This window comes from Hydra viridissima, unplaced genomic scaffold, assembly GCF_058129835.1.
Source record: "Hydra viridissima isolate aposymbiotic clone 2 unplaced genomic scaffold, HvirCarnegie_v1 scaffold_16, whole genome shotgun sequence".
NCBI classification, from domain to species: Eukaryota; Metazoa; Cnidaria; class Hydrozoa; order Anthoathecata; family Hydridae; genus Hydra; species Hydra viridissima.
This window is the reverse complement of record NW_028324315.1, coordinates 7424700-7439626: the sequence shown is the minus strand read 5'-3', so window position 1 is coordinate 7439626 and position 14927 is coordinate 7424700. Positions and strand designations below refer to the sequence as shown.

Sequence of the window (14927 nt, the reverse complement as noted above, 5' to 3'; positions counted from 1 at the left end):
CTGGTTAACTACACATAATTTGTTTACATTTTTGGACCCTACGTTCTAGGTTTTTAATCGTGGAAATCTAGCCAAATTTCTTGAAAAAGTTTGAGAAGACCTTTTTCTATTTATTTCTTATGGCTGTTTTTAGCATTCAATTTTTTTATTGGACAAAAAAGGCACTTTTCTGCATTACCATATCAGCCATTATAACTACATTTTATTTGCCTTTAGTAGAGACAAATAAAAGAAAAAAGGAACTATATATTATTAAGAAATGAAAAATTCTGTTGCCAAAAGTGTTTTTAACTGTGACAATTTTCGTTTTTTCTCTTTCTTTTTCGTGATTCTGGAATTAAGACTCTACTTTTAGGATTAGTTTTCTGATGAAATTTTAGGATGATTTTTAACCGCTTTGTTGGGTAAGGGATAGATTGATAAATACGCTTTAAATTTTTGAACTCAAGATAAATTGATTCTCCACCTTTTTTGCCAAAAAATCCAAAGCCAGTGCCCCATTATTTCAAAAATGGAATAGCGTGATCTTCCAGCATGTGTAACTTCGGAGGCACTAAAGCCTACGGCCAAGTTGTGCGATAAAAATGCATCAGTTCAACAATATTTTTTTCTAAAGAAAAAATGATAGCAACATGAATCATGTTGTACTTTTAATCCCAGCTTTATAAGTTAAATCATCATAAATCAACAAAATTATTTTGCTAATCATTGTTGTAGTTTCAGTATACTCTTCAACCTCAATAACTATAAACACAATAAAATTCCAAAGTACTTTAAAAAACTCGTTATAAACAGAAAGAAAAAAATCAAATAAAACTTATTAAGTTCATTTAACATTTCTGTTGTAATTGTATTTTTTGAGTAGAATATGCTATAGCATGCAGCAAATTTATGAAAGTCTAGTTTATGTTTTGTAATGATTTCGACTGCTTTCTTGTGCAGACTTGTCCCAGAGAATCCTTCATCATAAACAAGCTTTGGAATAGAATTACGTAACTTTAGCATCAAGTTTTTCTAAAAAAGAAAAATGTCTCTTTAAAAGATATATTGCATGATTTTATATTACTTGTTATTATTGTTATTAACAATAATATTTCAGATTTGGAATAAATTCATTTCTAAAAGAAATGGAACCTGAAGTATTTTATACACATGATTTCCAATAAAACTTTTTCCATGGTATGTTTGTCACTGAACTTTCAGTTTTTGCAATATAGCTTCAATCTGTTGTATGCATGGTCCTCACTTTTCTTCAGTGTATATTCAAGCTCCAGAGTATTACATTGTTTTGTCTATAAAAGAATACATAATTGCTTTTAAATTAAGATTAGTTAAATAGTAGTTTTCACGAGGAAACATTAGTCAGGAATAATCCAGATATAACATATAAAATGCTTAAGGTGGTACTAGCCTTTAAGATATCAAACTTTTCCAATTTTTTTACTTTATAAATTTGAATAATATATTTATTGTAGATTTCAAAAATGTATAATGTTTATATGTTTCATAGTAAAAAAATGAGCAAAAATGTCAGTCATAAGAAAATGTTTTTGTAATGATAACTCACATGTGTCTTGAATGTTTCAGAGAGATTTTATTTTGTTTTCTTGCTTTCTGAGTTTTTCAACTTTGAACAAGGATATCTTTTTAACTACTTGAAGATTATACCTAAAATATTCGCACACTGGTTATCAGGTTATACTTTTGAGGGGTTTGACCAAAATAAGGTTTTTACAGTTTGCTGTTCTTAAGATAATGATATAGACAGCACAGATTTAACCATGAAATTAAAAAAAATTATTGAAAATGCCACCGCTTTGCATCTACAAATACTATGTTGATGATTCCAATCAATTCCCTTTACCAACATGTTAACCTTTTTGCAGAAATTTAGACTCAAACTATCACTAATTAAGAAGAAATTATTGTTTAAAAATGCAGTTAAAATTGCATATTAATTGCTGACTCTGCATGTTTATGGGCACATTAATATTTTTTTATTTATTTACGCTAAAAGTTTTTTCATTGTACAAGTATTTAGTAAAATATTACACTGATAACCAAAGGATTAACAGTTTTAGTTTTTATAGCCTAGTACCACTTTAAAGCAGAAAAATAGTTCTATAAAAAACAGAACTTAACATTATCATGTTGTCAATGCCACATTTTAAAAAATGCTTACCATTTCCTTTATCCTTTTCTTTAGAAAATCAAGTTGAGGGAAGTAAATTGACTGAATATTTTCCACATTATCAGGATTATTAATTAGCCATTTCTATAGCAACATCCACCAGCTGTATTTCTTCATCAAGATTAAAAATAGAACTTTGAAGGTCTGACAGTTGTTTTTGCTTAGATATAAGTTCATGACATTTTTCAAAACAGATGCTGCTATTATTCTTTAATGCTCCTTTTGACACCACTAAAATATGCAATTTCATGGGCTTCTTCTACAAACATGTTGAAATATTTAAGATAAATCCAAATAACAATGTGCAGAGTTGGTAAAGAAACCTAGATACAAATGTTTGTGTATGAATTATAATTTTAAAAAGTTAAATTAACTTTTAGTGAAATTGTATAATAACTCACTGAAATACCATAAAGTGCACAAAGAAAGTCATAATCACCAAAATGTTGATATCCCTAGATATATAAAAACTTCATATATGTATTTTTTGAAATCAGTAAGACTACTACATATATACATTCATACATACATACATACATATATACATACATACATACATACATACATACATACATACATACATACATACATACATACATACATACATACATACATACATACATACATACATACATACATACATACATACATACATACATACATACATACATACATACATACATACATACATACATACATACATACATACATACATACATACATACATACATACATACATACATACATACATACATACATACATACATACATACATACATACATACATACATACATACATACATACATACATACATACATACATACATACATACATACATACATACATACATACATACATACATACATACATACATACATACATACATACATACATACATACATACATACATACATACTTACATACATACATACATACATACATACATACATACATACATACATACATACATACATACATACATACATACATACATACATACATACATACATACATACATACATACATACATACATACATACATACATACATACATACATACATACATACATACATACATACATACATACATACATACATACATACATACATACATACATACATACATACATACATACATACATACATACATACATACATACATACATATATATATATATATATATATATATATATATATATATATATATATATATATATATATTACTTGTTTCTCTTACATTTACTTCATTCTTCGCAGGTCTTCTATTTGTTCTTGACATAATGCCATGGGTACTTTGATGTTGACTCTGTAGTCCTTTGCCTTAAAAAATGTTGAAAATGGTAGTACTTTTTTTTAGCTATTTAGATTTAAAGTATTAATAATCTGGTAGCTCAACTTAAAACTTCCTCCAACATAATCTCCTACAATTTTAACTTGAATATCTTTTTTTAGGAATGAGCTTCTGATGTAAAACACTATTACAGCTGCATAAAAACAAAAATATAAATAATTTGGCAACTTTCAAAGATGTGCATATTATATAAATCTTATTTTAATGCTGTAAGCTACACTAGCAATGTTAAAACTTGCTTTAATGTAAGAGTATAGCATATGTCATTTGCAAATTGACATATGCTACATTTGCTAAACTAATTTTTTTTCTAAAGATTTTAATTTTTGCTTAGGTAACTATAGACCTTTCTAGTGAATCAAGATGTGTGAGAATATGTGTTGATAGATCTTTTACATAACCCTAAGGTGCTAGATTTATTTCAAACTTTCCATTCTCTTCTTTGTAAAAGGTTAAAGAAGTATTTTCAACCAGATTTTCATCTCCAGACCAGGTTTCAGCATCTATTTAGAGAATACGAATTTATAAACAACGCTAGCTCCTTGAGTTGTGGCACTTGTACATAGTTTAGAATCAGCCAAAAGCAGTGCAATATTGTCATCACTTGTAAGCCATCAACGTAAAGTAAAAAAATTGAATGATTAGTAAAACTTGCTTTATTATGTTGTATATAGACTAAACTTCAGTATTAAAAAAAAAATCTGGAAATTCTACGATCAGATTTTATTTTATTTTGACTTTAAAATTCTCAGTTTTTCCTTTATCGACAGCTGCTTTTTCAGTTCTTAACATTCGCGCGCAATTAAATTTCAAGGTTTTTTTAAGGCATATGTATACTTTGCTTATTATAGAAACTATCCCAATTTATATTTTTTTAAGAAGATTTCTATTTGTAAAATTATTTGAGAAAACGTTAGGATTGCCACTATTGATAAATCATAAATTTTTTCATGTTTACATCGCTTTCGATTTCTGTTTCTGGAGCATGCGCATAATAACAGCGCTGTTTCGCTTTATGTAAACGACCGTGTTACCTATTAGCGTCCTTTCTTTTTAGCATGATGGGATTGGTACATAGCTATGCACTATTTATATTTTGGACTTTTGAGAAATTACGAAATAAGAGAAACCTGACTGAACAATGGAGCCAGTGAAATCAGTAAATTCCCTTTGTATTCACGTTTAAAGTAACTTGGACGCATTTTTGACTTTGTTGTAATTTGCTAATTTTTTCCCCGTGTTCAAACAAAAGTGTGTCAAGAACTGAGAAGCTCAAATATCCCTAAAAAGTTCCTTTTTTCTGCATCTCCTGTTTAATTACTAGAGCCGAAGAATACTAATCTACGCTCAGAAAAAAATAGTACGTCATCAAGTATTCTCCGTAGAATCTTCATCCAGCAGTAAGCTCTTTTAATAGAAAATCTCTTGCTGCTTTACTGACTTTTGTTCTCATGCTAATGTGAGGGGAGGGGGGGTTTGTGATTTTTTAGGTTTATTATTTAGTGCAATTTAGAGAGTGATGCAGATGTTGAGTGTGTAGAAATGTGTAATGTTGTGATATGATGGAGCGGTTTGTAATTAATTTTCTTTTGGGTGCCGTTGGTTCTACGTAAGTGTAATGGTAGCGTGACGCAGAATAGTGTAATAAAAACTGTGATTTGAGTGTGATAGTAGTGCAGATATGGTAGAAGCGAGGTAGGAGCATCAGACTTTTCAATAACAAATATTAACGCATAAAGTAATAATAATATTGCCTTAATCGAAATGCAAACAAAAAGATAAATAAATATTCTCAACTATTTCTCATCGATATATATTCTCTTAACACTAACTCATACAAATGACAATACATTAATTCAGACAATAACGCATATTTAAAGTCACTCGGTTAATTACGGTTGCGTTATTTATTCATCAATTATTTAGATGCCAGGTTGAATAAGGGGTCGTCCATAAAGTACGTACGCTCATAGGGGGGAGGGGGGATCTTCAAAAAGCGTACGAAAGCGTATGGGGGGGGGGGGAGGAAGGGGTTGAATATAAAAGTTCGTACGCACTAGTTTAAAAGTAATTTTTCTTAGTTAATGCTTATATTTTTAAACTTATCACCACTAACAAATACTTATTTATAACTAGATTTTTTTAAATAAATTACTAGATATTTTTGAATATAATGACAAATAAATAATTTTTTCTAAATAATAAAACCATGATCGTCACTATGACATGACAGTTGGGGAGGAAGGGAAGTATACTTACCCTTACAGAAGATCTAATTACAATTTTTTTTTGGAAACTTTAAATTTATTTTTACTAAAGGAGCTTAAAAATTAGAAAGAGAAATTTAAATTTAACAATAAAAACGTAATAAGTTTTAATGGGATTGGTTAAAATGTTGTGGTTTTTTAGTTCCAAATAAACGGGCAGGAACCTTTATTTGGCACCTTATAGTTATCGTTTAAAGCGTTTTATAAATGTAACACCTCACATGCTTGGTTACGTTTATTAGTAATTAAGGAATAGGCAAATTTTTAATGATAATACACAATTATTGTATTTTCATGCAATATTCAAAAGGATTTGTTTGCGATGGTCAAAACAATTGTTTTGATCATCGCATGCCTAGAGTATTTTTTCCAAAATTTTAATGTTTATACACCCTCCGCCTATGTTGCTTTATCGCAATTAAAGTAGGAAATTAATTACCGCGAGGAAACACATTTGTGCTCAATCTTATATAAATACGAAAATTCTTTTTCTATGAAAACATAGTTATTAATTCTTAAATATAAAAAATGTCATGTAACAAAATTGCATCATCTTATCTCGGGTAATTTTTTTGATAAATATAATAAACTAATAAGCTTGAGAAAATTGGAGGTTATAAATTTTTAAAAAGTATTTCACCTAAAAAAATGCAAGCAATCAATTTAGTGTTAGAAAATTTTTAACTCTGAACATCATCGTGACAGTAAAGTGTATTACTTTGCAATCATTTAAAAGATCATTTTCACTAAATAAAACAAAAAAGGCTTGTTGAAAGATTTATGTAGTTGATCTTTAATCGCTTTTGCTGGCAAACAGGAAACTTTTAAAATCAACAAACTGGTGTGAATCACTGATCTCTATAATAACTGGATAGCGCATCTCTAATATCAAAATTGACGCCAAAATCGCCATATTGGAAAGCCCCAGAACAATGAAATCTGATATGTGCGATAAAGCGATAAAGCGATAAGCCGAAAAACAGAACTTAAAGCTTACGGGATTAAAATTTTTGGGGCTTTCCAATATGGCGATTTTGGCGTCAAAAAATAAGAAGTTTTGCTCGAAGTTGCGCTATCCAGTTATTATAGAGATCAGTGGTGTGAATGTTTGTTTGGTACCTTTAAAGTATAGATTGTGTTTAAAAGCAGGGTAATAATTTTTTTTTAAGTTATCAAAAATTAAAAAAAACTGTTATCTTTATAGGTTTCAAAACATCGTTTTAATATTTTATAAACAAAATTATTAATATAGTCTTCATCAATCAACTAATTTAAATTGTTGGTGATCTATCTAAATCAAAGAGTGATTTCACCCAATCAAATATGTTTTTGATGACATGAATTTGATCAGAATTACTTTCATTTTCTGTTAAATGAGCATCTTTGTTTTCATTTTCATTTTTATTTTTCTCAGAATTAATGTTGATTATGTTTTCAAGCACGCATTTGTGACACTTAACACTTGCATTAGAAGCGTGATAAATTTTGCAGGCTTTGTAAGTTCTTTGATCTTTTTCTTGTTGTGAAATTAATGGGCAGTACAAATCAAAGGAAGCTTCCATCGAAATTTTTGAACCTATGTATCCCGAGCGCTGCGCTAAAGAAGAAAAGTTAGGTTTAGGAATATTTCGTGCTACCTTTGGCTCAGGAATAAAAGTTCCTTCAGCACCATGAGACATTACAACTGGACCTGGTAAAAAACGTTGAGGAAAATATTTTTTTTAGGAACTTTGCCAAGGTTTACAGCAATTCGGAACATCACACTTAACAATCATTAAGAAATATTGACTTTGTCTCACGTGATTTTCAATCCATTTTGAAACTTGCTCAGGTATTGGTGACAGTTGGGAAGGTTCAACATATTCAGCACAAACAAAATAGTTATCAATTATTATATCCGACCATACCTAAGCTAGAGTTTCTGCAGCTTTAGCAAAATTTTTTTTTTAAATCAACGTCAATTGTTTTTCAAGATGCATTTAGATGTGTCCCAAAATGATCATGTGGTAAAACCAATCCTGCCAACTCTCGACTCAGCGGAGCCATACGCCGTTCAACCCTGTTATATGCTGAATAATGAGGTGCATGAGTTCCTGTTAGATAGACATCCAAATCCCATTTTACAAATCTTGCAATTGCAACTCTCAATGGTTTGAGAAACCTTGGATTTTCATCAGGGGCCTCCATCACATGCAACAACAAATATAGGTTTTACCTGACCTTCCGGAGTACAAATGTGAAGCTTAGAATTTTCAATTGAAACAAGACGCTCCAAATCACGGCCATGAGTAAAAGCAGTGCTGCTATCATGCTTCATAGATGTAACAGCAATATACGTTGGTCCAGAATATGACACTGCGTCAGCAAATTTGTTTGGATCGATAATACAAGCTGCATAAACAGACGGTATAATTTTATGTCTAGAAGCCACTAAAAAATCATGATATGGCAAACGTACTTGATAATCAAGATGCATCAAAATTGGTGATTGTTTTGTTGCAGCTGCTAATCCTAAAGGTGTTTTGGCTTTGTCGTCTAGACTTAAATAAAAGCATGAATCTGGACCAAACATTGAACAAATTTCATCCATGTATTGCATGCACGCAAATGTAAATTCAGCATCGATATGCCTATCACGGGCTGTATTATCAGCTCTGATCAATTTCACAGGAACTGTCTTAACGGGTGACAACTAAAAAACGAGACTGGATTTAAAGACACATATCTCTTTAAAGAAGTAGGATAAAACAAAAAGGAAAAATGTTCCAGAAAGTATTTTTATTCTAGTTTTTATATATATAATCAGTTGTTCTCAATTAAACCATTTCTTCTGACTTTATCAACTAGGCCTGGTATAGACTGAGCTAGGCTCCGTATGAGCTCAATATCAATTTTATTAAGGCAATAATTGATTCTAGAACATAATTTTTTAAGATTTTCTGCATGCCAATTATTCTTGTAGACAACGCCTTTCAAAATACTTCAAAAATTTTCGATAGGACGACATTCTGGCAAGTTTGCAGGGTTATCCGCTTTCTCAACATAATGCACGTTTTCCTTGTTTAGGTACATGATTACTGTTTTTGCATAGTGAGATGATGCTAAATCTGGCCAGAATACATATGCACCTCTGAATGATACTTATTGATGAATGGAATAAGTCTCTTCTTAATACATTTGTTTAAATAGATTTTTTGATTTATAGCCAGTCCACTTGGTACAAAATAAGGCCAAGAAATTCCATTTTCAGAAAAAGCAATTAATAGAAGTAATTTCTTTTGAAACTTTTGTTTTGTTTGGTATTTAACTGTAGATGGAGTAGATTTTACATCACTAGTATAAAATATATTATTTCCATTGATACTGGAGTGATTTAACGTGAAATAAGACTCAACGTCAATGATTGGTTTACGATTTTTGAATTTCTGACATAATCGACTGCACTTAGTTCTAGCTGCTGCTTTTTGCTGGTCAGAGCGTTTTGGAATCGTCATTTTTTTTCTTGACTTAATATTTGTTCTTTTTTTTAATGTTTTACTAATGTGTTGCTGAGTGCAGTTGAACTTTTTAGCTGCCTGTCGTTGAGAAACTCCGTCTTTATGGTCAAATATGAGTTTGAGCCTTTCAATTTTTGTCCTAGTCATTTTTTTAGCTTTTACTCCACTTCCTTGAACTCTTTGGTACCCAGATTCACTTTCAGCACGTTTAATTATCTTGTAGATAGTACTTTTAGGTATATTCTCAACTTTAAAGTGGTCATAAGTGAACTTTTTACCAGCATTTTTGTAATTTTAATAAAATTCATACACACGTTTTCTAATCTCTTCTTGTTTTGAATTTATTTTTTTATTCATTTTTCTATAAAAACTAAAAATACATAAAATATTTAAAAACTAGAATAAAAATACCTTCTAAAACAGTTTTCCTATTTTTAAAATCTTATTCCTTTGAGAAGATATGTGTCTTTAAATCCAGTCTCGTTTTTTAGTTGTCACCCGTTAATGTGACGTATTCCCTCAAGTGTGTTTGATCGCTTAGGCATCAGTCTTAAATATGTTGCAGATCGCAAAAACAATAACCCAGTTTTAGTAGGCTTTTATTTAAGTCATCAAGTGTCTTACATGAACGTAACTCCTGCGATCTTCGTCGATCACTAGCAGCGGCTCCTATTGATGCAATGTTAACGATGGCATAAAGAAGATCTGGCTGATCTTCAATTACAGCTGGTCTACCATTTTTTTCTCTATTGAATTTAGAAAGTTTCGATTTCAAGTAGGGCATGTCATCAACAATATCATTAAGTGTTCGTTTCAAAGAACATCACACTTTTTGGGGACTTATTATTTTTACTCATGCGCAGCGTACGTTACGAACAATCCCTAATATTTAAATTTCTTAAATAATATTTTTTTTTTATAAAAATTAACTTTTCAACTCATGAAGAGAAAAAAGAAGGGGGGGGGGGGGGGTGTACTTCAAAAGCGTACGTACTTTTCAAAGAGGGGAGGAGACTAATAGTACGCATGGCAACAGGGGGAGGGGGGGTCAATATTTCAAAATTTTTGGCGTACGTACTTTATGGATAACCCCTAAGTCTCCGTGTGTACGACTTTTCTTAGTTGTTGTTTTAACTTTTCATTTTTTCGCTTAATCATTTATTTATATGTCAAATTGAAAAAGTCCACATTGGGCACTGAAAAATGTCAGATTTGCATTAACTTTATTGACAATAAAGCACTGTACAAACTATGTAGATTGTTTCTCTAAACACGGGTTTAACCAGTCTGTTTTGCATTTTTCATCATTTGGAAGAGTTTTGGTGAGTAAGCGTAATGGAAATGCATTATTAGCTGTATCTCGCGGAGTGGTACTGGGAATATTGAAGCAGATCTTTTTAAGAGACAAGTCCATTTAGGTAGAATTGCTTTTGTCAATAGATCTGCTAAAGAGTCCATATTGGTTGCAGAGACAATCATTTCATCCCTTGAATTTGTTTGCACTCTCAGTGTCTGGCCTTCAGTGTGAATTCAAATCACAGAGACAAATCTGCACCCTATATGGACTCCAATTGCAATTCAATATTCTGAATAATGAAGACCTTTACTCTGCTGCCGATTAGTTGCCGATATGCCAATACGCCAAACCCATTTTAAGGGAATCGTTTAAAAAACTTATCATTCCGAAATGGGTATATTCCATAGGAGATGTTAAACTTGGATTTTTCTCAATCTTTCTAAACATTTGTGTTGAATTGCACATATTTCTTACTTTACCTGCATCATTAGTTACAGCTGAAAGCTCTTTCATTGTGCTGAAGAAGGTATAGAACTTTCACCGTTCAACTTTGTCCAAGGAGGACTTGAATTGGCTGGTAATTCTCAATATTGAAAAATTCAAATATGTAGCAACAAATGCGTAAATGAAATTGTCGCAGCAAATGTATAAATCATTTGCTGCGACAAACGCCAGAAAAGCATTTCTGTAATTAAAATTGTCGCACCGAAACTTTAAATATCATATTGTCTTTATGGTACACTAAAATAGACAGTAAAGTAATACATAATCAGCAATAGTTAAAAACTGACGTGGATAAAAGATATTTCAAATAAAACGAGTTTTAAATTTTACTTTCAAACGATTTTCAAAAACTTACACTAAAAATCTATGAAAAAAAAAGTTTTTTTTGTTATTTTCAACGACTTCATAATTTTTTAGGAGTTTAAAATATGGTGGTGTTGATAACAAAAAAAAATGGTGACATGACAATAGATTGGGCTTTAATGTGATATTGAAATTTAGTGTAAGTGGTGAATGAGGTGAAATTTAGTGTAAGTGGTGAATAGGGTGAAATTTAGTGTTAGTGGAAAACGAGGTGAAAAATCAAATTGGGCATAAAGATTGGTGATAAAGATGGAAAAAAACTGTGCTTATATTTTTGACTTTTCAACTTTTTAGTGGCTAAAAAAAAAAAGAGAAAAAAAAATTTTATATCAAGAAGAAAAGAAAAAAGAGTGTCCAATATCACGTGATTTTTCACCTAACAAACAAAATATCACGTGATTTTTCACCTAACAAACAAAATATCACGTGATTTTTCACCTAACAAACAAAATATCTACCAAAAATAAAATCTAAGTGAGGGAAGCAAAACACCTAAGGTGGTAATAAATCATCTTGCTTATGGTTACCAACTAGGCTGAATATCCTGCTGAAGCATTGGCATTTGCATCAATAAGAAAAACCTCTAGAAATTCTACATAGAAATGTTTTTGTTTTTTTGTTTTTGAAAAATGCTACAAATCCTGGCAAAATTAAAAGCATAGAGGTTAGTTTTCCAATAAAAATGAAAATGCCTTGAGCTTTAACTTCAGTGTGATCTTTCCGATGAATAGTATCAAGTTATCAGAAATTCATCCATAATACAGAATGCAGATACTTATCCTTTACTTCATGAAATTAAGAATGAAAGACAGAAATGTTCTCCTGAGGGTGTAGTTCTGACAGAAAGATCTGCTTCAACTCCTCTATAGAGTATGTTTAATCATACCATGACAATGATACTAACTTTTGCTGAATGCAAAGACTATGATAATATTTGCTGAGAGTGGAGGAAAGTTTGAAGGCGTACTTCACGTTTAAAGGGGTTTTGATGGTATCTCCAAAGTGTGTATAAACAAAAATATGCTGATGAAAATAATGGCCCAGGTTAACAAGAAAAGTCTTTTTCAGACAGCTTTTGTTCCTCTCAAATCAACGAGCATGAATGAAACAGTATAATTGAATAAAAAGCCCTCTTGTACACATTATTGTAAACCCCTACATTTCCAATATCAAAAGGAAACGAAAGAGCTGATCAGAAATGAAGAAGAACATCTTAAATTTCAAGTGAATTGACTGGTAGAGTTTGAGGTAAATAGCAGAAGGCAACCCCTGAAAACATCAAGTTCATTAACTGCATTAGTTTCAAAAATCACTTATCTGAAAATGGAAAACCACTTCCCCCTGATGCTAAATAAAGCTGTTTTTCTAATAATAGCTTTTACATTTTCTGTTTTGGTCATAGAATAGTACGATTAGATAATATGGTATTTGGTTTTTTGAATCCAAATTTTATATTTTAATTAGTATAAGTGCGCGTTTTGGTTTGAGAAACTCAATTTTTTTATTTAAAGTAATCTTTGTGCGCGCGTAAAGACTTTAATATGCATATGCGTGAGTAGTGCGCGCCTTAGATACACATAAAGTTTATTTAAAAAATACGTGGTATAGATTTTATACGTGGGATTATAGAATATATGCGATCGAGGAATCCAAATTTTTTATTTAAATCGTTTTTGCGCGCATAAATAGCACTGAGACTCTTACACGCTCGTGACACGCGTCTTGGGTACGCGTAAAATTTATTTCTAATAAATGAATTTAAATTTGCGGACCCAAAAATATTAGAATTGACGTATCACATGTTTATATGGTTATATCATTTTTCCCGGTTTTTCACCTTTCTGACTCACTGTGCGGCGCACGACTATTAGGAGAATTGTATTTTTATAAAATGCGCTCTACATTTCCTGTTTCGAGAAAAATTAGACGATGTTCTCGTGCAGTTTTTTATAGTCTTATAAATATTCTGAATTATTATGAATATTATGAACATGTGGAAACAATTCAAAAATTTAATATTCTTTTGCTTACCAGTATGACATAAAATTGCACAGAAGGCTGTTCTTGAAACAATTGGCATATTCTCTTATGAAAGAACACTGTTGTTCTTACTTTAATTACTAAGTGAAAAGTAACTCTAAATATAAAGAAAATAATAAATATTTGCTGTAATCTGTAAAATGTGAAATCTAAGGCGCGTGCCCGCTTGTATTAAAATATAATGCGCGCCCGCTTGAAAGTTTAGCAAAATGTTACCTAAATATTTTGTGGTAATATATTTACCATTACTTAAAAAGATGGCGAGCGCCATTTTTGCACGATTTGTTTTAAATTAATTTAAAAAAAAAAAAAAACAGCTTACATCAATTATGAATTTCTGTCAATTATGGAATATTTTATTGACGCTTCATAAACTCTTAGAATAACGGCTTTGCGTTAACGCTGCAAAACATGTTTATTACCAGTTAGTTACTATTGCTTTGATGTCAGGATTTGTAATTATGCTTTAGCAGTTTGAAACTCATGCGCACTAAAGAGAGGATGGAAAAGGAAAGAAATGATAATCATAGATTTGAATTTGTACTTGACTCAAATAAATTATTTATTTGAACGATGAAAAGTGAGAGAAAGCCGTCATCCAAGATGCACACTATTTTATGAAAAATGATTCAGCCATAAAATTGAGATTTTTGATTTTTTTTTTTTATCAATAAAAAAACGGGACCGGGAGTTAAATTGTATTTACATGACGAATGATAATATTTCAATTAGTAAGACTTGCGACAGTTTTGTAAATATGAATTTTACCAACAAATCAAGAACATAGACAAAAGTTAATTAAAAGATAACTGTCAAAACCTTCTTTAGCGAACCATGACTTAGAAGTCGAAACAAAAGTACTAAACGAGCTTGAAGATAAAATTCATTGCCCTTGCTAGAGGATAATTCGTCTGACTTTTTTTCCCGTGAACTTTGGGAAGTCAGATGAGAAAACTTTGGAACAAATATGTTCCTTCGGCTTTTCTTTGATCTTAATGAAATATCGTAATGTTTCGGGGGGTTTATTAAATGTTGCGCCAAAGTTTAGTTAATTAAATTATCAGTACTATTCAGAAGCAATATGACAAACGAAAAGGGTAATTTAGAGTATGCTTTTAAAATAGTTTGTGATTTATTTTTTATTAAATCTTTGAAGGATTACCAAAAAGAAGCTTTAATAGCTCTCAGCAATGGCATAGATTGTTTTGTTTGCCAACCAACAGGCCCTGAAAAATATTAATTTGAAAGTATAAAATACGGGTTTACAAAATATATTCGACGTATATTTACAGCTGCGGACAAAACTACGTGAACGATTGCAAATAGTTTTTTTTAATGAAATTTTCGATGTCTTAAAATAAGTTTATAGTTTAATACTATATATGGTTGGATAGAGCGTTTTTTGCTCTATAAGA

At 30.7% G+C, this 14927-nt stretch overlaps 1 long non-coding RNA gene across 1 annotated transcript; it reads right to left on the bottom strand.

The window, feature by feature from the left end:
* Positions 1-435: 435 nt before the first annotated feature.
* Positions 436-4563, bottom strand: LOC149877843 (uncharacterized). The gene is made up of 5 exons (XR_016447862.1): positions 3431-4563; positions 2593-2646; positions 2183-2514; positions 1135-1292; positions 436-1014 (listed from the first exon to the last, which is right to left on the bottom strand). It is a non-coding gene; the product is annotated as an uncharacterized LOC149877843 (long non-coding RNA).
* Between the last annotated feature and the right edge of the window lie 10364 nt (positions 4564-14927).